Source organism: Neovison vison, chromosome 13 (genome assembly GCF_020171115.1).
Source record: "Neovison vison isolate M4711 chromosome 13, ASM_NN_V1, whole genome shotgun sequence".
Classification (NCBI taxonomy): domain Eukaryota; kingdom Metazoa; phylum Chordata; class Mammalia; order Carnivora; family Mustelidae; genus Neogale; species Neogale vison.
The window spans coordinates 97,658,730-97,681,579 of record NC_058103.1 but is presented as its reverse complement, the minus strand read 5'-3'; the positions used below and the strand labels follow the sequence as shown (position 1 = coordinate 97,681,579).

At 50.2% G+C, this 22,850-nt stretch overlaps 1 pseudogene; it reads right to left on the bottom strand.

The window, feature by feature from the left end:
* Positions 1-332: 332 nt before the first annotated feature.
* LOC122894646 lies at positions 333-21,743 on the bottom strand (annotated as a pseudogene).
* Between the last annotated feature and the right edge of the window lie 1,107 nt (positions 21,744-22,850).

Here is a 22,850-nt window from a genome sequence, read left to right as displayed (position 1 = left end):
CCCAGGGGGACTCGAACCCCCCATTGATCTACAGCAGAGGGATGGGGCATCCCGGCATTGACTCCAGCCCTGGGGAGCATGGCTGCATCCAGCTTCTCCCTGGTGGTCCATACTCTGGTGCTCCAACCAGACAGACAGACAAAATCCCAACACCTCCGGAGGCTTTTCCCATAAATTCTGAGGCTGGCTCAGTTCTCATCATTTGATCCCAGACGAGCCCCCAGTGTTAGGGTCTGTGATCAAAGGAATGAGACTGACACAAAACGAATATCAAACAAAGCTTTATTGCGCGCCAAGCACCAAAAATCAAACCAACTGGTCTGGGCCATCTCTTACAAAGATGCGACAATGACGAGGACGCCACTCCCGATGACGAAAAGGTGATGACAACGAGGATGATAATGCCGCTCCAGCGAGGCTGCTCCCCTGCGAGGCCACTCCCCGGACGAGGCCACTCCCGACGATGAAGAGGCTATGACGATGATGAGGACGACAACCCTGACGACACAGACTCTGCTCCCCATGATGCCACTCTGACAAGGCCGCTCCCCGGATGCCGCTGCTCCAGACAAGGCTGCTCCAGACAAGGCTGCTTGATGACGAGGCCACTCCCTAGATGAGGCAGCTCTGGATGAGGCTGTTCCATACAAGGCCACTTGACGACGAGGCCTCTCCACGACGAGGCTGCATGCCAATGAGACCGCTTCCCAGAATGACACTGCTCTGGCGGGGCTGCTCCTGGCGGGGCTGCAGCTCAGGGCAGCAAGGCCCCTCGCAGCGGGGCTGCAGTTGGGGGTGGGGCTGCTCCCCACTGACTCTGACTACCCTAAGGGCTATTCTAACGGCTACTCCAACTGCTATTATAACTCCTCCTACTACTCTAATGGCTATTCTAACTCCTCCTACTCCTCCCCGCCCCACCAGCCTCACAGACTAACCTTTATAGAGGTGGTTGAGCCCAGCCCACACACAGGTGGCCAATGAGATTTCAACTCACCACAGTAAATATATGTTTGCCCCACTCATTGGATGTCTCCATCCGGCCTGGCCCACCCTATATCTGGGGTTTACAAGTAAGTTCCTCTGGGAGGGGCGGGGTCAATCTAAGTTTACAACCAAATGGCTCCCTCTGGCTAACCAGGCCCCGACATATAAGATGACAGCAAATGGTCTCTTCCAATGAGGTTCCAAGTTTTTTTTCTCGGTGGCAGTGTATCCAAACGAAGTTTCCAGGTTGGTAAGGATGTGGTTCTATTTCCATCTCTGTCTCAGTGTAGGCAGCTCGGATCTCTGTGTGTGCTTTATTTAAGACAGACTCTAGTGCCTGCAGTGACTGGAATACAGATTGATCAGTCATTTCCACTAGGGCAACCTCTTGTAGCCATGGGCAGTGTGGAGGGGGTCTCCCAAACATTATTTTAAATGGGGTAACCTTGTTTAAGTAGGGTTTACATCATGCCCTAAGGAGGGCAAAGGGAAGGAGATCCACCCATCCACCGCCAGTTTCCATAATTAACTTTGTCAAGGTCTCTTTAAGAGTCTGGTTTATTCTCTCTATTTGTCCAGAACTCTGGGGCCAGTAGGCACAGTGTAGTTTCCAATTAGTGCCCACAGCCTTGGCCAATGCCTGTGAGACTGAACTCACAAATGCAGGGCCATTGTTTGACCCAATCATGAGAGGCAACACAAACCTAGGAATTGTTTTTTCTAGTAGCTTTTTTGGCTACTATTTCTGCCATCTCATGCTTGGCAGAAAAATTCTCTACCCAGCCTGAAAAGTTACCTATAAAATCTAACATATATTTGTGTCCAATGGGTTCTGTTATTATATCTACAGAATATTAGGTAAGATAGTCTAAGTGAGCTATTGTGTAACTTTTCTGGTTTACCTCAAGTTGTGTAGCTTAGATAAACAAACATTTAAATACAACAAAATCTAGAACTTAATATTCACAAAGGTGTGTTACCGAAACATAATATTTTTTTCTAAAATAACCCTCATTTTCAGAGATAGCCAAATCAGGACTAATTTATTTGAAAAACAAGTCCAGTTTTAACAAGCTGGGCCTAATTATTTACATAAGCTCAGCAAGAACAGTGAGTGATCATATAGATCTTTTAGAATCTGCTTTGCTGGAACTTTTTTTTATAAGGAATCTCTAGATTAAACTTGTAATAGCCTCTCCAGGCCGGAAGCCAAGCCAAGTACTTGCCATCAGCTATACCTGCAATACCAGTCAATTTGGGCAAATTCCTCTTTCTGAGGTCTCCAAAGTATCCTGAGGTTCCTGCACCTGCCAGGAAGTGACATTCTTTACTCACCTGGTGAGGCTGCTGGGAACTCTGTAAGCAAGGTATCAGGCCAACAGTTTCAAGGGGCTTTATGGCTCCAGGTTTTATAAGTTAACCTTAGTTCCTTTAAGCTCTCTGGTCATATCTGAGTCTCAAATATGATATTCCAGTCAAAGCCTTGGTAAAATAACCAGCGTTTTCAATGGTGTCCTATTACAAGGAGAACAGATTCTTATTGAACTTATGCAAATGACTGATTGCTATGGAAGAAAGAATACTTGCTGAGACCTTTTGAGTTTTAGAGGGTTCAGATAGAGAGAAACGTTGAATTCTTTGATTTGTTTACAAATGAATATTTTTACATCTCTGTAAATTACAGATAACTTAAGAAAAAGTCCCTAGTCTGAAAGAGCAAACTTCAGTTTGTCTAGTCCCATGTTAGTAATTTTGGTTTAGTCGAATGCAGCTTTTATTTAGTTTTGGAAATTCTTACCCAATCCAGTTCTAGGATTTTTAATGTATTAAATACCTGTATTTGTCCTGAAAGTCCTTTATATGAATCTCCTTTAAGGTAAAACTTATTTTACAAGAGAATTAAAACAATTATAAGTGAAAAAACTCAGAATAGAAATGGTTTTACAATTTAACTGGCAAGAAAATCAGGTTACTTCTGTGACATATAACATTTCAATAATTACAATATCAAGTGATGACTTTATCAAAAGGTTAAAACTTTAGGAAATGCATAGAATTTCTATAACACTTATAGCATTTACCCAAATGTAACTGAAGGTCTATCATTGGTTTAGCAGTACTTTCTGAGTAACTTAGCATACCAAGGAAGTCTTATGAGTCAAACAGATCTCATTTACAATTTAAATCTTGTTGACAATTGCTAAAATCTAAGTTTTAAAGCACATGCTTAAATAGGATTATGGATAAAACAAAACATAGAAACTGATTTCTCTGGGCAGGCAAAGAGAAAACCATTTATATTTTTTTCTTAACAGCAGATCAATTAATTTAAGAAAACTTTGTTTTTTTGAACAGAGAGAAAGCAGTTTTTTTTATACCAGTGTTTTTTAGTTTACATAATAGTCAACATTTACTTGAGTAAATATAGATTTGCCATGACACAGGGCTTTAGTCTTCCTTTCTTAAATATTATGCCTCATTTGAACAGAAACATTTTACAGGAGTCATACATGGAGTCATTTCATGTGTATTTATCATTCTGATGTGCTACATTTTAAAATTCATTTTAATCTTAGTCTGTCCTGACCATACCTAAGATTTTTTTTTTACGATTTCCCTTCACAAATCTTTTACAACTTTTTTTGCATCTAGGTTTTGTCCCAAGCCATTTTTTTTCAAACAATTATCTCATTTAGGACAAAATTACCTTTTATCTTTAACAAAATGTATTTCCATTCCTTATTTTGTTTTGTTTTGTTTTATGTATCTCCTACTTTTTACATATAGGGTTGTTTTCCTTACTTCCATCAGTCTTAGTTACAGTTAGCAGAATTTTTTATTCTTAGAAACACTTTAGTCTCTAGTGATGGCTAAGTATTAACCAATTGGGAACAGTTACAACAGAATTCTGTAGATGGCAAATTTATGAATCAGCACAAAACATGTTTAAACAGCATGTTTTAAACACAAAACATGTTTACCAACAGATTTAAATTTTTTAATTGTTTTGCAGTAAGAAGTCAAAAGCACATACTACATCTAGCATTCAATGCTTTAGCATTTTATCTTATTGGGTTAAGACCTAGATGTCCAACAAATTTAATTCCATTTGTCATCCAAACAAACCTTTAAAGTTTTAGGCTACCAAAGACTTTGAAAGCTACTTTGACAATTACCCATTAAAACTTTGAGACAGACAATTAACTATAAGTTCTGTTAATTTTTTGCTAACAGATTTTTTAAAATAACATGAGTTTATTTGACCTTCAGTAAATTTTGATTGAAGTTTCACATTTACTGCTGTAACTTTAAAGACATGTCTATTTTAATTAAACCAACAAACTTAATTTAGTTTAAATACTGATTTACGTTTCACCTGGACCCACTCCACTTTTAATGTTTACCTGAAACACGGGTGGGAAGATCTGGAGTGGGGGTTGTTAGGTCCAGGGGGTGCTCTTCTTGCTCCCTGACAGTGAAGAGAGAAGGAGCCGTGGTGCAGGAAGCACCGAGGATGGTCTAGAGGCCAGTTATGCAGGCTACACACAAGCTGGTGCAGAAACAGAAGGGGGAGACAGAAGAAAAAAGTGCTGCCAGAAGGCAGAGAAAGTATTCCCAGTTTTAGAGCTCATCAGCTCCAAGAGAGGAGCAAATGCCATGCTTTCACACCAGCAATGTGGAGCTGCTAGGCAGTCCAGGTCAGGCCAGAGAAGGCAAGGAACTTTCCCAGAACAAAGGGAGTTTTGGCAGCTGCTTGGGAATATTCCTTAAAGTCTCTGTCTCAAGTTAGACTAACCACAGTTGGCTCCAGTTATAGTCACTAACACAAGAAATGAGCAAGGGATAAATCCCACATCTATTAGGAGGAATGGAGAGATGAAAGTCAGAGTCCCCTTACTCTCTGCTTGCCCCATTTCTTCAAACACAACAAACAACACAACAGGCAACAAAAAGACAAGACAAAGACAAACACAGACCCAGCGGCCCTTACCCAGAACCTGCCGCTGGTGGGGATTTTTTCGGTCCCCTATAAACACTCACTGGTGTGGATTTTCTCAGTCCCCCAGAAATGAGCAACACAACAGACAACAAAAAGACAAGACAAAGACAACCATAGACCCAGCAGCCAGTGGAGATTTTCTCAATCTCCTGCAACCACCCACTGGTGGGGATTTTCTCAGTCCCCTGACCGCCTAGGGGGACTCGAACCCCTTGGCGATCTACCAGAAGAGGGATGGGGTGTCCCCACATCCACTCCAGCCCTGGGGAGCATGGCTATGTCCAACTTCTCCTCAGTGGGCCATACCCTGGAGCTCCGCAACCAGACAGACAGACCAGATCTCACAGAATAAAATCTGGAGATCTTATCTCTGGAGGCTTTTCCCAGAAATTCTGATGCTGGCTCAGTTCTCATTGTTTGATCCTGGACGAGCCCCCAAATGTTGGGTCCGTTATGAAAGGAACAAGACTGAGACAAAGTGAAAGTTATGCAAAGCCTTATTCTATGCCAAGTATTGGAAGTTAGACTGACCAGCCAGGGGAATGAGACTGAGACAAAGTGAAAGTTATGCAAAGCTTTAGTCTATGCCAAGCATTAGACGTAAGACTGACCGGCTAGGGCCACCTCTGAAGAGAGTGACCCCCCTTGGTCTTACAGGCTAGTTTTTATAGGGTACAACTGCAGACCTCTACGTATGTGGCTTTGGCTGATTGGAGGTCTTTTACCTGTCTGGCCTTATTTTAGATGTGTGTTTTAGCAACATTACCCAGAACTGATATCATCAACTGCTGAGGCATTTATTAAACAACAAAATGGCTACCTAGGCAACATGGTAACAAGAAAATGGCTACCTAGGCAACAAAATGGCTATCTAGGCAATATGGAGTTACTCTGGCTAAGCAGGCCCAGGTAGGCCCTAGGGGTTTAGTAGGTTTTAACGTGGAATCAGCGCCATCAAACACCACATCAAAAACCAATGTACTATATGTTGGCTAACCGAACATAATCAAATAAATAAATAAATAAATAGATAGATAGATAGATAGATGAATGAATAAATAAAATGTTTTATACATGAAAAACATATAATAATGGGAACAGAATTTCATATTTGCATGATGAAATATTCTCAAGATATGTTTCACAGCAGTGTGAATATTTAACATTACCGGACTTTATACTGAAAATGTTTAAAATGCCAAAATCAATGTTGGGATTTTTTTCAATTTTTTAAAAGTACATTTGTATTATTCCATTTTTATAAAGATTTTATTAATTCATTTTAGAGAGAGAGAGCTTGGCAAAAGAGGGGTGGGAGAGGCAGGAGGTGGAGGAGAGAATCGTGAGTCCACACTGCACTTAACACAGAGTGGGAGTTGGACTCGACCCCACACCATGTGATAACATCCTGAGCCAAAATCAAGAGTCAGCAGTTTAAACAACTGAGTCACAATCCATCTCCTTGCGCACTAGTATTGGTGCATTCCCTGCTCTCTTCACCACTCCTGAAAATACATCTATGAAAAATCATCAGAGTTTCCTGGGATGAGTCTGAGTACAAGCACTGCTAGGTGCTGGGTGCACCTGCGGCCTGGGATGGGTGTTGCTCACTATTTTCTCAGATAGGTGTGCCTGTCACCCTTCTCTCCAGGAGACCCCTATGTTCTCCAGGCACCCGAGGGCCACCCAGCCCAGGAATTCACCTTCTCTAGCAGAGGGCAGATGGGACTTCTTTCTCTTACCAGGACTATGAACCCTGATCCTGGGAAAGGAGAGCTCTCCTGGGACTCCTGGCCCAGCCAGGCAGCTGTGGCCACTGTGTCTGTGACAGAGCCAGAGTGGCTGAGCCTTGGAGGCAATGAGTGCCTTAAGCAAGCCTTGCATGGGGTATGTAGGAGCAGCAGTCCCAGCCTCTTGGGGAGCAGTGATGTGTGCAGAAGGAGGGAGTCAGTGGTGGATCCCTCTAAGTCATACCACAGACTCTCCCTTGGTTCTAAAACCAGCAGGAAGGAAGCTCTGGGGACAGACTCCAGAAGGATTCCCATCCAGGAAAGGGGGGCCTGCTGGAGGGCACTAAAGCTGCCAGCCCCTACTGGACACAGGCCATTTTCACAGGATCACCTCTGGTGCTTCCTTAGCATGTTGTCTGTGTTTGTGTGTGGACAGTGATTGGCCCACTCAGTGCTGGTGCAGTTCCAGAAGCAGACTATTACTCTTCCAGGGTCTGCTCGTGGGTCAGAGGACCCCGGTCCAGAGAAGCAGAGGATGTCCCTCTTCCTCTGGAGCAGGGGAAGGCAGCCACCATCCTAGGGCAGGATGTGGGACAGGCATGTGTTCTTTCTGAAGCCCCCATGTTCAGTGGGCATTGCTGTGTCTGAGAAAGGTCCCCTCAGCCCCAGAGTCAGGAGCCATGGGGGGCTGTCTCCCATCCTGGCCCAGGATCATGCCCTGAAATGATCCTGTATTTAAGAGGACAGGTCTCCTTCACGATCCAGAGAAGAGACAGGCCCCTCTCCCCTCCCCAGTCCAGATCACCCAGGACCCTGCAAGAGCTCTTCATTTGAGGAGGAGTCATGGAGAACGTATGTGTCTCATCCACCCAGCAAGTGAAGGAACCAAAGCCCAATGCTCAGGTTCTAACAGAAGCAGAATTTCAATGTCCTGTTTGGGGGCAGCTACCTCCCCTCTCACGTGGCCTTTGGGGACCCCAGGAAAAGTCTTCCTTGTTCTTGTGCCCTCAGAGAGAGGAGCTGGCCCCATGTCCTAGGGTCCCTACCCTGTCCCACTGCTGAGGAAGAGCCACACACAGGGGCCTGATGTCAGGAGTGTGGTCTCCCAGGGGCCTGGAAGCTGCATGGAAGGGCTGGATTGCTTTTGGGGGGAGGGGAGCTCAATTGTGACACTGCTCACCATCCTCCACTGCACTCTGCAGTCCAGGCTCTGTGCCCAGCTTAGGTAAATCACCAATACCCCACATGCTCCTGCCATGGAAGCAATCATTCAGCATCATCGCATTGCACAGAGGTGGAGAGCGAGGACCATAGAGGGGAGGCAAATGGCTCTAGTCACAGGACCGGTCAGCAGAGAGGCTGGAAGGCCAGCCCTCCTGAGCCCCCATTAGCCCAGTCAGAGACTCCCTGAACCCAGAGCAAGCCCTCCCCTGCCTATCCAGCCACACACTGGCCCCTGAGATGGATGATGAACTGTTCTTCTTGGCCCTGAGGGTGTTACCGGCTGACTAGGAGGAGGAGTGCAGCTGGTGGGATAGGCTATAGCTACAGGACAGAGTGACACGTCTGAGCTAGCTGGAGCCACACTCTGGTCTCCATCCCGGAGCCTGCCTGGGAGCTGGAGTCTGGGTGCCCTAGGGGCTGGCACACAACAGGGTCTGTGGTGATCAGAGAGCCATGGCCTCCATGGAGAGTCCACTCTGCCCTCTCCTAGCTCCTGTGCCGCATCACTTCTCCTCACTGTGGGGCTCCAGGCCCCAGAACCAGGCCCCATAGGGTTGACTTGGCTCCAGCTTGTAATGAGTTTGCAGCCCCTAGAGCAGCTGGATTTCCTGGGGCTGGTGGGAGGACTGGCTGCAGACAAGGACTGGGCTAGAGGAGATGTGAGGCTCCATGGAGGGTGAAGGATGGGGCAGGGGCCGAGTCCTGGGGCCACTGTTCATGTCAAAAAAGGGCTGAAATCCCTGAGGGCCCATGGGGTCCCTCATTACAGTAAAAATACCCTCACACTTGGGCATCCTGGTGGTGGGCCCCTCCATCCTGGCCTCCTTCCCACACCTCTGACTATAGCCAGGGCTGCTGCCAAGGACAGGCTGGACCTCTGTCCCAGGGTCCTACCAGGAAGACAAAGAAGGAGGAGAAGAGAAGGGGAATGGGGGACTGCTCTGCCTGAGTCAGCCTCCACTGCTGCCTCCGGGTCCTCTGGCCCAGCCCTATACTTAGCTGGACCCTGGGAGGCAGTCTGCATTCCCGGCCAGCTGGGTGGGGGGTATTCAGTGACCTTTGTGTCCCAGGTGTCCAACCCACCTGGACTTGCACCCTGAGGCTTGCTGCCCAGGATGAGCACAGTTCAGGGCTAAGCAGACTTTGGGGCCACAGAGTCCTTGGCAGTGTTGAGGAAACACAGGGGACAGGTCAGATGTGGAGCCATGGATGTCATGCACGTCTGCTATGGGACTGGGTCATGGTACAGGTGCTGTGTACAGGTCCACTATACACACCGGGCCCTCTCATGAGGAAGGCCTGTGGCCTGGTGCACCTGTCCTCTACCTATCCCTGGAGGACTGGACAAGTTCAAGTATTTTCATGTCCAACCCTTAGGGACAATTGGGAACCTGGAGTAAAGAGGTAGGGACTCACCCAGGACAAATGAGGGGTACAGAGTCCAAGGATCAGGGCTGCTCTCTAGTCCCAATCCAGTCCAAACCCTCCCATGAGGCTCGCTTTGGGAGTGAGAGCCCCTCAGATTCTCAGGAATGAAGCCTCGGGGGTTCAAGGCACCCAGCTCGTCCCATGTGGGGACATGACCCTGGGCATCCCCAGAAAAGTAGAGGCATATGTGCCTACACACACACACCACTATGCCTTCCCAGCTTGGGGTCAGACGGGGAAGACACACTGGTAGTGAGGTGACAGGGGGGAAGAAGAAAGAGGTCAGAGACAGTTGGGCCATGGCGCAGGGGTGTCAGGACCCCTGGCAAGAACCCAGATCCATAGCATGGGGTCGGGAGACAGGCCAGGCTGATGGTCAGGGGTTCCCCAAGGGGCCCAGGGGGGTTGCCAGGGAACTGGCAGAGAACAGGGTCTGGGGTCTGGGGTCCATCACCACCCTGGGCTACTGAAAGTAGGAAGAGATTACCCCCCCAAATCCAGATGGGGCTAAAGCACAAAATGCCTCAGCTAACTCTTCTGTCAGTTGGGCTATAGAGATGGGGTGTCCCTAGGGTCCCAAAGACTTGCAGAAACCTCTGTTGGTCTTGGATCTTCATCCCTGACTACTGTGCTCCCAGCCCTGGGAAATGCTTTGTAATCCCTCGAGGTCCTTCTGAGCAGACGACAGCCTAGGGGCTTGGGGGGCTGAGGACCTGGGTTTGCAGAATGTGGCAGAGCATTGGACCACTGGTCTGGGGACCAAGGTCAGGACCCTCCTTGTTGCAGCCTCAGTGTCCCCATTTGGAAGAGGTTCCATAGTCAGTGCTCTGGTCAGGGTGAGGAGGCCTTAGGAAGGAACCAAGCACCAGGACAGGAGAGGGAAATGGGGAGAAGGTAGGCTTCTGAGGTTTCTCACATCCCCAGAGCCCCCAGGTCCTGCTCCTGGGAGAGACACAGAGACACACAGAGAAGACAGAGACAAAGAATGAACACATGAGAGGGAACCAGGAGAAGTCACAGACTTTCTTCAATCAGGCTGGAAACAACACCCCTTCATTTTACTCCATTCTATTCCTTAGAGCACAGTCACACAGGTCATCCACTCTGGGGGGGGAGAGAATTCCCCTGGGATGTGTGACCAGGATTTGGGAATTCCAGAAAACACTGTGGGGATTGCCCACCACATGGCTACAGACGAGGCCCTGGGACTGGGCCTAAACCTAATGGGAGCCCCTGGAAGTCTGTGTCATGAGAGGACAAGGTCGGAATCAGTTCACTGCAACCTTCCCATGCGAGCTTGGAGACAGACAGGAGGAGGATGGTTTTACCTGGACCCCAGAGCAGACCCAGGCCCTTCTGAGCTGTGTTCTATGACTTCCCAGCCCCCCACTCATTCTTGTATTGCCACGTGCATGTCCCAGCCTCCTGTGATAGCAGGAATGTATGTAGAGGTCCTACCCCTGATGGTGTCCCTAGAAGCCAGAAGACCCCACTGTGCAGATGGGGAGCCTGGGAAGGCTGTCCAGAGTCACAGTCCTGAGCATGAGCAGGGGCCTCATCTGAACCTAGCTCTGTGTCCTCACAGCGGGGACATCGTCTGCACCCAGGCCTCACTGAGGCAATGGGTAGGTTCTGTGGGTGTCACTGTATGGACGGCATGGGGTAGAGGGTGAGCATTGAGCAGCTGGGGGAGGGTGCCCTCAGGGGGCTCTGGTGTGAGGAGGAAGTCAGGTAAGGGATCCCCAGGAAGTGGTGATTTCACTTCCCTAACAGAGCCCAACAGAATTTGGAACCCAGTAACCAGGCACCCACATTCCAGAGACAGCCCCTGTCCAGCTCATTTTGTTGGAGATCCTCAAAAGAAGAACATGTTTACCTGTTGCATCTCAAAGTCTGGAGGCTGCAAAAAGAGGAAAGCACACCCTGCAAACAATTTACCTCGCTGGGGATTTCATATCAGGGCTCCCCAACATCTCTGGCCATTTGGCCGGAAGTACAGAAAGGTGACACCATGAGGCCCAGAGCCAGCCCCCAGCCCCATATGCTCTGATCCGACCTGTGTAGCCCCAGGTCTCCTCCCCATGTGTACGTGCGTGCATGCGCGCGCGCGCGCGCCTGTGTCTGTGTGTATGTGTGTGTGTGTTTGTAAAGAAGGCTCATGTGGGGTGCACCCATTACATTCAAAAGCAGGTTGACAAGGACTCAGATGCCCGGTGGGCAGGTCATGTACACACCATAGGTCAAGGCTGACTGGGTGCGACAGGGTGTGGGAGGCTGTGAGCTTCTCCCAGGGGTTTATTCTGTGTCCTATAGGTAGGGGTCCCTGTCCCAGGTGTGGGGCTGTGCACGCATAGGTCTGTGTCTGATCTGGGAGCAGCAGGGGGCACGAGGCAGCAGCAGGCACGAGGAGAGTGAGGACGGCCATGAAAGGCTCTGATGTATCCGGACCAGCTACTAGTCACTGTCTTTGCAAAACACCAGGGAGGATGAAGCAGGGTGAAGGCTGGCAAACACCTGCTCCATCTCCCTCACACAGGGAGTGACCACAGGGAGCTCTCCAGGAGCAGGGACTGGGGACTGACTGAAGGCCTCTGACACTGCCCAGGCCACTGTCCCTGCTGGTACCACACCGGCCTGTGGTCCAGGACCTGGAACCCACGGAGGCCGAGCCCAAGGGTGAGAAGGCCTGGGCTAGGTGTATGTGGGTGTCTAGGGATGGGACAGTCCTAGGTCCCACAGGCAGGAGATCCCAGAAGCTGGTGTGAGGCCAGGAGCAAGGACTGGGCTCAGAGCACCAAGCAGGTGGACTGCAGCTAGGGAGATGTCCCGGTGAGGGTTCCTTCCTGGCTGTAGCTTCTCTGGGACGCCCTGGGCTAAGCACTATCTCTGCAAAGGCATGTAAACATGTTCTTAGTTCCAGGATCTCCAACGAAATGAGCTGGGCAGGGGGTTGTCTCTGGAGTGTGGGGGCCTAGATACCTGGGTCTAGCTCTGAAGAGCTAGAGCTGGCCCCAACTTCATCCACAGCTCTGGGGGTTGTGGGGGGAGGGTGGTGCCTGGAGAGATTTCAGCAGGAGACCAGAAGCCAGAAGGTGACCAGGCACCCGACCACAGAGAGCCTGATGCTGTCCCAGAAGAGCTAGCACCTGCCCCTGCCCCTGCTCCTGCTCCTGCCTCAGTTCCTGCTCCTGCCCTGCCCTTTCCCCTGCCCCAGCCCCTGCTCCCACCCCTGCACCTGCCCCTGCCCCTGCCAGAGCCGCTCCCTCTTCCCCTGCCCCGGCCTGTGCTCCTGCTCTTGCATCTGTCCCTGCTCCTGTCACTGCACCGTCTCAACCCCTGCCCCTACTCCTGCTCCTGTGGGGCTCCCAGAGCCACATCCAGAGTCTGCAGCCCTGCTCCTCATACAGTTACCCCTTGTTCTATCCCCTGATCCTGATGACCTACAGGAATGTTTCATCCCCTACATGTATATTCTTTCTCTATGGTACATACTGTTATTTTATCTTTCCATGTTTTGCATAATGTTTATTATTTGTTTTAAGTAAAATTACTTGTTTTCACTTAAACACATCACGAGCATTAAGTACATGCCCAACACTGTGCCACCACACCACAGAACATCACTGCAGGATATCTCCTTCCCCAAAGGAGACCCTGAACCCAAAGCCCTCCCTGCCCATTTTTCCTCCAGCCCGGCCTCTCGCAACACCTAAGCTGCTTTCTCCCTCTGTTCGTTTACCTGTTCTGGATGTTTCTGTACGCAGAATCACACAATATGTGCTTTTGTGTCTGCCCACCTATTTTCAAAGGGGACTCATTTCTTTCTGAGTTTATGTGACATAGAATTTCCCTTATTTGATACTGAAACCCCTGAAGGATTACAGATGAGATGTAATCATAGAGGCCCCTTTAGGAATTATGGGCACAATCTCAGGGTCAAGTCCCCTGTTCTGCTGGGTCACCACAGCCTGAGCCCAGACAGGACACGGCTGGTTCCTCCTGTGGCCCACACAGAAACCAGGGAAATGCAGAAAGCTGAAAGATACACTACAGAGGGCAAACACATTGCTCACAACCCAAGGCCAGAGAAAAGTTTCACTTGACTCTGCTCCAAACCAGGCTCTAAGTCATGGGGTTCCACAGGGACAGAGACCAAACGCATGCAAGTCCAGGTGGGGGATAGGCACATGGGGAGTATGCGTCAGAGATGCAGGAGCTCCTGGGGAAGGGTGTTGACAAAGGAAACCCTATGGAGGCCATTCTGGTCACCCTCAGAGTGGCAGGTGTCTGGTCTGGGGACTGGCAGCCCAGGGGAGAATGTGAAGAACCAGAGGTCCAATGCAGTTCCCCTGGAGAGAAGGGTGACAGGCACCCCTATCCAGGAGAACAGTGAGCAGCACCCATCCCAGGCCACAGGTGCACCCATCACCTAGCAGTGCTCGGCCTCAGACTCAGCCCCAGAAACTCCAGCATGATTTTTCACAGGTGTATTGTCAGGAGTGTTCAGCACAGCAGCATTGGAGAGAGCAGGGAATGAAACAATGCTAATGCTCAAGATAGATGGGATCCACAGTCCCAGTCCTCATGACAGAATGTCCTGTAGCTACTGTCCCAGTGTCATTCGGGCACAGGATCCAGGAAGCCCCTCCTGAGACCCCCCCCCTCCTGCCACCCTGCTCTTGGGAACATTAGGAATTGTTTGAGGAGGTGGAGAGGATCCAGGGTGACAGCAGGGCCAAGGAGAAGAAAGGTCAGCACTGGGAGGACAGATGGATGTGCCCTGAGCCACCATCCAGGGCCCAGGCTGTGATGCCCTCAGATCTCACCCCAATAATGGCTCCTGATGTATGGACCAGACTTCTGCTCTTTCATTCCCTCCTTCCCTACCTCATTTATTCACCGTCTCATTCATTACACCCTCTCTCCTCCCCCTCCACCACTCCCTTCCCACCCCAACTCCATCACCCTCCCTGCCTCCCTCCCATCTCCCCTCCCTCATTCTCAACACTCCTGCCCTGCCATCCTCCTCCTCTCCCTTCTCTTTCTCCCTCACGCCCTCCCTTCCTCCCCCATCCCTCCCTCCCTCCTCCCCCTCCCTTCCTCCGTTCCTTCCATTCCCTCTTTTTCCTCTTTACCTTCCCTCCCTCATGCCCTCCTTCATTCAGCAGAATATCTGGGGTCCCTGCTCTGTACTGAGCACTGGGGCTTCATCAGTGAGCACCCCCCCCAAACCACATGGTCATGTCCACTGTTGGAGGTGACAGGGGCAGTCCTTGTGGGTAGCAGTGGTGATGAGCACCAGGAATCTCCTCCTGAAAACAGAGGCTGGTTGCACAAAGAATGGGGACACCCATGCTTCGCACTTCCATCTAGAAAAATCTAGTCCTAAAAAGTGAGGAAAAGTAAATATATCCTAGACTTCCTGCAATGTAAGTGCTAATGGCCCATAGGCCCTGATTTCTAGAAGCAATAAAAAGTAAGTCATCCAGTGTGGACTGCGGTTTGTGACACAACTTTTCTGACCAAATGACAGTGTTTCAGCCAACATCTCCAGGGCCTCCAAGTTTTCCTAAGGGTCTCTGTGATCCTCTGACTCTTCCATTGACCTCCTTGGAAAGCCCTGTCCTGTCGTCTTCCTTGTCTCTGCCTTTTCTGCGGCCCTTCTGTGGTCTCCCCTCCCCCCACCAGGGCACCAGGATTCCCCATGCCCCTTGGTTTGGTGCCCACATCCCACACAGGGCTCCATAAGCCCTGTGTTTTGTGCAAGGCCTGGGTTCTCCCTCTGGGGTCACCTGACATCTCCCTTGAAGCGGCCTGCTTCTTACTGCACTGGGTCTCCTCTGATGAGTCTGTGAGGCCAGCCTATGCCCATGTCATGAGCATGGAAGCAGGAGTCCAGAAGATCCAGATGACCCGCTCCCAGTCGCAGTGTGTGGAGCCTGGGCCAAGCATGGTCCCTGAGCAGAGGAGGAGTTGGGCCCAGGGAGCCTGAGGGAGGACATGGCACAGTGAGCCCCCAGGAGGCCAGTGAGCATCTTGGGGGCCTGGTGCTCAGGCCTGCTGGGAGACCACGTCCCACCCGCACTGGATCTGTCCCCAGGGCTGGAGGTCATCAGGGAATCCACCCTCCCAGGCTGCAGGCTGGCAGTGACTGGCAGGGGAGGAGCACGGCTGGTGCAGGAGAGAGCCCTTAGGTAGAGAGGACAGGCAGGTGCTCTCCCAGCAGCAGGTACTCTGGGGTAGACTGAGGGGGCATCAGCGGACAGCAGTGTCTACAGCTGGGGTCTCCACACAGGCCCCCTCCTGAGGCTCAGCACAAGCTTGTCTGGATGGCCTGTGTCCCCAAACACAAAATCTGGCCCAGGACCTCCCCTCAAGCTCCTACTCCCAATCCTTTGTACTCAGCTCAAGGGCAAGAAATGGCCAATAGTTTAGGTGGTGTTGGGCGCACAGAGACATGTGATTTTCTGGCCCATGCTGTAACATTGCTGGCAATTTAAAGATCACAGGGCTTTGATTCAAAAATGGTGAAGTGCCAGGGACCCCAGATAGCTTTCTGGAAACCTGCCTCTGTGCCTTGGAGCCCTCCCGTTCCACCAGCTCTGCTTAGAACCCCTCCAGACATGGTCTTGGTTCCTCAGATAGCCCAGACAATGTGGCCTTCAAAAAATGATCTAGGTGGGGCAGCAGGACACACTGCAGATTCCAGTAAATACCCCTCCCAGAAAGTGAGGGTACTGCTGGATGAGCTGTCTGAAAACAGCCAGGTCAGGGATCCAGGAAGACAGCAGAGGCACAGAAGTAACTGAGGAGCATGTGAAGGTTGGGTAGGGACAGTGGAAATCTCAGGTGGTTTTGCCTAGGGGCAGCTCCCATCACCTAAACCCTCAGTGTGATGGCTCCAATGGGGGATGGGGGAGGGAACATGCCTGGAGGACCTGTGGCTCCACTGTCAGAGGTTGCCAACTTGATCTGTGAACACGTCAGGAAACCTGGCCACAGTCCAAAGAATTTCTAGAAATAGTAGTCATGTCAGTGGCAGCCGACCTGGGAGGTCAACCTTCCAGCTGCCTGAGGTGGGATCAAGCCACAGACCAGTACACTAGCTAGGAATGTAAGAAGGAGAACTAGTTCTTCATTTCAATAATTTCTGAGTTACTGGGTTGTTCCTATGATTAGTATACTTTGCAAGGCCTTGAAAATGTTCTCATGTTCTCTGTAGCAGAGGATCTTGAAAAATCTCTGGTTTATGGGTAAAATCATCTGGAATTGACCTTGGTTGGCAGAGCCATGCTTGGAAAAGTATGGAGTTTCCCCCAAATACTAAAAACAGAACTCCTATATGATCCCAGTACTGGGTAGACATTTTCAGGAAATTAAGTCAGTTTCTCTAAGTAAGATCTGCACACTCTCACCCAATCTACCCAAGGAGATTGCCCCTTAGCAATAGGGCACCCACGTGGGAAGTCATAAGGAACCCTTCCTTGGAGGCAGGTGCTTCTCTGGACAAGGGGCTGCTCCAAGGCTGGGAGGTCTCCACAGCAGTGCATTCAATGTCCTGGATACTAGGAGGAGATGGAGTACACCACCAGACCAGTAAGGGTCAGAACACACTACCCCAAATATGGCACCTTGGCAAGTTAAATATAAAAACTGTAAGAATTTTCCATAGAGCAGAAGCTGGAAGTTCCCTCTGATCCCCAGCAATCAGCCCTTCTTCCCTGAAGCAGGTCAGAATACACCCATGGGGCACTTTCTCTTCCCAGACTGCAGGGAGGACATGCTTATCACCAGAGTTAAGGGATTTAGGGCCACAAAGGCTATAGGAACAAACCTGGTTAAACTAGCCTCTATCTTCCTAGTTACTTTTTTACCATTTACCAGCCCTAGCTCAAACCCCTGTGTCTCTCAATTCTTCATACGTTGCTTCTTTGCCTAAAACATAGAAGAACTGTCTACTCTAGTTGCCCCTGCTGGCCTCCTTGTTCTCGTGAGGCTACCACCAAAAAAATTAATACACTTTATCAGCTTTTTTCCTGTTCATCTGTCTTCATCAATTTCTAAACCAGCCAGGGAACTTAAGAGGAGTTGAAGAAAACTTTCGTCTCTTGCAGCCCTGGAAAATCCATCTTGTCCTCCCCACCTTGGTTAAAACCACCCTCTGCTGGGAAGCAGCACAGGGCTGTGCATGGCTGGAGAAGCCAGGGAGAGGCAGATGGAACATGTGGGCAGCTACCTAACCCCCAGCCAGGGGACTTGGCCCCACTGACAAATGCGGGGTGTGATGATAAATATTATAATGGAAGCATCCTGAATATCAGACCTCCCCCTGCCCCAGGCTTCATTATTGCTGCTTATCGTGGTTGCTACTGTTGGCTTAGTGACTTTTCTCAACGAACTTTGTCAAGTCTGTGTTCTTTACTGTGTGTAGCCACTGAATTCCTGTGCTGTTAACTTAGTGGTCAGCCAGTGGCTGGGCAGAGAGGTCACCTGTGTTTCTGAGCTATGGCTACAGATTGGAGGGCCCCACAACCTCCTCCTCAGGTTTGAATAGTTTGCTCATGTGGCTCATGGAACTCAGAGAAACATGTTACTTACTAGATGACCAGATCATTAAAAGGACAGAACTCAGGACCAGGCAGCTGGAAGTGATGAGCAGGGCAAGGTGTGGGGCAGAGTCTCAGAGCTCCCCCACTCTTGGAGTGAAAGAAGCCTTTACCCACCTCCACTCTGACCTTCATTTGTACTTCCTAACTGATGACATCCCTCCTTCGGGATTATCTGTTAAGTCAAAGACCCAGTGGGCATGAAAACCACCCCTCAAGCAATAACCACTGCCCAACACCAGCAAGACCCTGCGTGATGGACCCCAAGACAATGATTGGAACTTTGCTGACCCCTGCACCTGACCACCAACCCCTATCCTAGATTGTCCTCATAACAAAGCCCAGGAGTATTCTCAACACCTTGAGACCACAGCAGTCCTCGGTCTTCTGGTGTCAGCTGCACTGAAATACATTCCTTTCCTGTGTCACCACCACTCCTCTCTCTGCCTTTGGGTCAGGGACACTGTGAATAGGGCAATGTAACAAGACAAATACTAGTTCTGCCCCTCCACAGGGTTCACTGCTGCTGCTCCTCTCCCTGCAGTTCTGCTGTTGGCTCAGACATTTCTGAACTGATTTTGTCAAATCTGTATCCCTTTTCATGTGTGGCCACAGAAATGTCTTGTCTATGAATGTAGGGGTAACTGTTGACTGGGTGAGATTTCCTTAAACATCTGGAAACTGCCCTCCTTCTGGGGAGGGGGGAACCCTCCAGTCTTCGCAGATGGGAAGGAGGGCTCTGGGTGTGTGGATGTCGAAATACACCTTCAGCATCAGCCATGCCTCTTAGCACTCTGCCTTGGCCTTCACTTCCCACTTTCCAAATCTGAAAACCACCAGAGGGCAGAACCTCGGGCTTTCTCAAGTCAGCCCTGAGTAGGCACCCAGCCCATGCATGCAGTATCCCAGGGGCTTGGGACTAGATCAGAGCTTCCAGGCCCTTCTTCCCTAAAGCTCCTCCTCACTCAGCCTTTCTTCCAGTGATTCTGCTTGGTTTCTATTTGCCCCAACTCTTTGTCCATTGCCCTAGGCAGCAGAGACTCACATATGCCTTTAAATGGTTTGAACATCAAATGTCCTCCAGCAGCCACTCACTACTGGGAGAGTCACAGAGGAATCCAAGGGTCTGGACTTGGTGTTTCCCTCTCCTGATATGGGGACATCTGTGAGCAGAGCAGGTGGCCTGCTGGTTGGGGGGTGGGTGCAGGCACATGATGTGGACAGGACAGATGGGGTAGGTGAGGCTGAGCCCCCAGGGGTATGTTCCTGGCATCTGGACTGAACTGGTCTTCAAAGCTGCAGATTAGTTGGGACCATCTTCAGGCTGAGGAGCAAAATGAGGGGAGAAGAGGAGACCGAGGAGGCTCGTAACAGACACATAAAAAATTGCTCAACATCCCTTGACATGAGGGAAATACAAATCAAAACTGTAATAAGATACCACCTTACACCAGTTAGAATGGCTAAAATTAAAAAGACAGGAAACAAGTGTTGGCAAGGTTGTGGAGAAAAGGGGACCTTTTTACACTGTTGGTGGGAATGCAAACTGGTGCAGTCACTCTGGAAGATAGCATGGAGGTTCCTCAAGAAGTTGAAAATAGAACTACCCTACAACCCAGAAACTGAACTCCTGAGTATTTACCCCAATGATACAGATGTAATGGGAAAAAAAGGGCCACCTGCACCTCAATATTCATAGCAGCAATGTTCACAATAGCCAAATAGCCTAGATGTCCTTTGACAGATGAATGGATAAAGAAGATGTGGTCCACATATACAGAATGGAATATTCCTCAGCCATCAGAAAGGATGAATACTCACCATTTGCATCAACATGGATGGAACTGGAGGGGATTATGCTGAGTGAAATAAGTCAAGTAGAGAAAGACAATTATCACATAGTTTCACTCATACATGGAACATAAGGAATAGAGCAGAGGACCACAGGGGAAGGGAGGGAAAACTGAATGGGAAGCAATCAGAGAAGGAGACAAACCATGAAGAGACTCTGGACTCTGGGAACCAAACTGAGGGTAACAGAAGGGAGGAGGGTGGGGGGATGGGGTAGCTGGGTAACAGGTATTTGGTTTTGTTTTGTTTTTTTAAATAGCTTTATTGATGTAATGATAAACTGCACATATTTAAAGAGTAAAATGATGTTTTGACACATGTAAACACCAGTGAAATCATTACTACAATCAAGGTAATAAACATATGCATCAACTCCAAAAGTTTCCTCCCACACCTTAATCCTTCCCTTTCATTCCTCCTCACTCCCATCCCCAAGAAACCACTGATTTGCTTTTTGCCATTGTAAATTAATTTGCATTGGGTGACAGGTATTAAGGAGCACACATGTTGTGATGAACACCAATTAATGAATCACTGAACGCTATATTAAAATCTACTGATGTACTATATGTTGGCTAATGAATTTAAATTTTAAAAATTAAATTAAAGAAATAAAAAATAAAACCAAGGCAGAAACCGTACATAACTCAGAGGGCTCCATGCTCCTGGAGGCTGAGCTAGCAGCCACAGCCAAGGCCTCTGGCAGTCAGGGGACTGAAGGTCTGAGAGGTGGCTTGGTGCAGCCCTGCCCCTGAAGCCCCATGGCCATGGCAAGGTGCAGGGACTGGGAGGGAAGACCCGACCAGAGGCCATCCTGGCTCCACTGCTGTTGCAGGACCACTCCCACCCCCACTGGCTGGTGTCTGTCTAGAACCAGGAAGAAAACCTTTTTCCTTGATTGTTCTTTTTAACATGGTTGCTCAGCATTGACACAGAAAAACATCCGACATAAAACTGGAGCCATTCACAGCTGCAAATGAGCCAGAACTTATCAAACTGTAGTGACCACAAAGAGAGGACTTTGTGTTTCCAGGCAGGATTCCTGTGTGCAGGTGCAGCTGAGGACCCTGGACAGGCCAGTGTAGGCAGGGCTGGGCTCCAGGTTCTCCTCAGGGGGACAGAAGTAGGAATCTCCTCTGACATCTCTGCTCAGGACAGCACCCCCTGATGGAGATGGGGACAGCCCCTTATGAGTCCCGGATGTCCTGGTGATTCTTGGGCATGGCCTGAATCTCACCTTCTTCCTGAAGGCCAGAGAGGGCAGCCCAGCCTCCATGGGCCCCACAGGTCCTTCAGGGGACAGCCCACATGCCGCAGCTCCCACAGATCCTCTGGGGATAGCACCGTGGTGGGGTTGTGGTCCAGCAGGTACCTGTTCAAGTGGCTCTTGTCAGGCCACACAACCTCAATCCCATTGGCCAGGTCGACCCGCATCACCTGGTGACAGGCCAAGGTCAGTCAGTGAACCTCCACCACCAAACCCCCACAAAAAGGCCCCCATGTAGTAAACATCACCCTGGTCCCTGGGGATGTGGGCCTGGGACTGTGTCTGGTGCTAGTACATGAAGTCTTCATGGGACACCCTGTAGAAAATGGGGTGCAGGGTGCCAAAGTGTGGAGACAGGATCTCCATGCCCACATGATCGCAGAACTTCATGTCCACATCCGCACACACCAGGTCGTCCTCCTCACGGAGAAAGTGCTGCTCACAGAAGCAGCAGATTATTGCCATGTGCTGCATGAACACATCCTGCCACTGTGGGGCACCGGGGACCTGGAGGACCACCACCCTCCAGCTCTTCCAGGTGGTCACACAGGCCCAGCAGCCTGCTGGTCGGTGACAACCTAGTAGGTGACCCTGTGTCCCACCATGTTGGGGCTCTCTGCCCTCTGCAGGGACAGCTCCAGGAAGACCACATATCTACAGGGACGAGGGACAAGGCAGGAGGAGGGTTACTGTCAGAGCCTGGCAGCAGGATCCCAGAGCTGGTGGCCATGGATGTGTGCACCTTCTTCAAGGGGGCAGGCCCTGAGCTGCTTTAAGCTACAGTCACTCTCCCATCCTGTCCCAAGCAAGTCTGCTTGTGGGGCCTCCCTACCTTCTGCTTCCAGAGATGGGGGCCATCAGCACCCCATCATACAAAGGGGAGCCTGAGGCTTCAGAGGTAGGAAATCAACCCCACCGTCAGCATGCTAGAGCTGGGAACGCTTTCCCTGTGCTGAGCTCCCAGGCAAACCCTGCAGGTGCCCTCCCCTGGCCGACCTGCTGCAGGTCCTGTCCCCACCTGCAAGGAATGGAGCACCTTTGGGCACAGCCCTCCTTTCTATGGCCTACAGACTGGCTAGAATTAGCAGGACTGGCCTCTTGCCCCACTTTGCTTTGAGGGGGCTGTCACTGGCCCCCATAGAGCTGTCTCCACTCCCCTAGGATCCTCCCTTGAAGACTCCTGGGCCTCTTGCTGACAAGGTCCATCAGTCAACCACTGCTATTCCTAGGAGCGGTCACCCTCGAACTCCCCCAGATCAGGAATCAGGTCTAGCCCGTGGGCAGGGAAGGGGAAAGAGGACCGCTAGTAGAGGGGGCTTGCTTAGACCACAGCCGTGAGTCCAAGAGTGGAAGCTTCCAGGTCTAGGTCTACATCTCCTAAGCTCCAAGAAGTCGGAAGTCCTCTCTCTCTGAGGGGACTACCTGTGGGGACAACAGCTCCCCCATTGTCAGCAAGGGTGGTGAGACCCTCTGAGATTGATTTTTCTTAAAGTTTATTTATTTATTTGACACACAGAGAGAGAGACAGCTAGAGAGGGAACACAAGCAGGGGGAGTAGGAGAGGGAAAAGCATGTTATCTGCTGAGCAGGGAGCTCAACATGGCGGATTTCAATCCCAGGACCCCGGGATCATGACCTGAGCTGAAGGCAGATGCTTAACAACTGAGTCACCCAGGTGCCCTGAGACTTATTTTTTCACACAGTCACTAAGGCTACCTCCCTGTGCCTAACCCCATACCAGGCAGCTTAGTAAATCA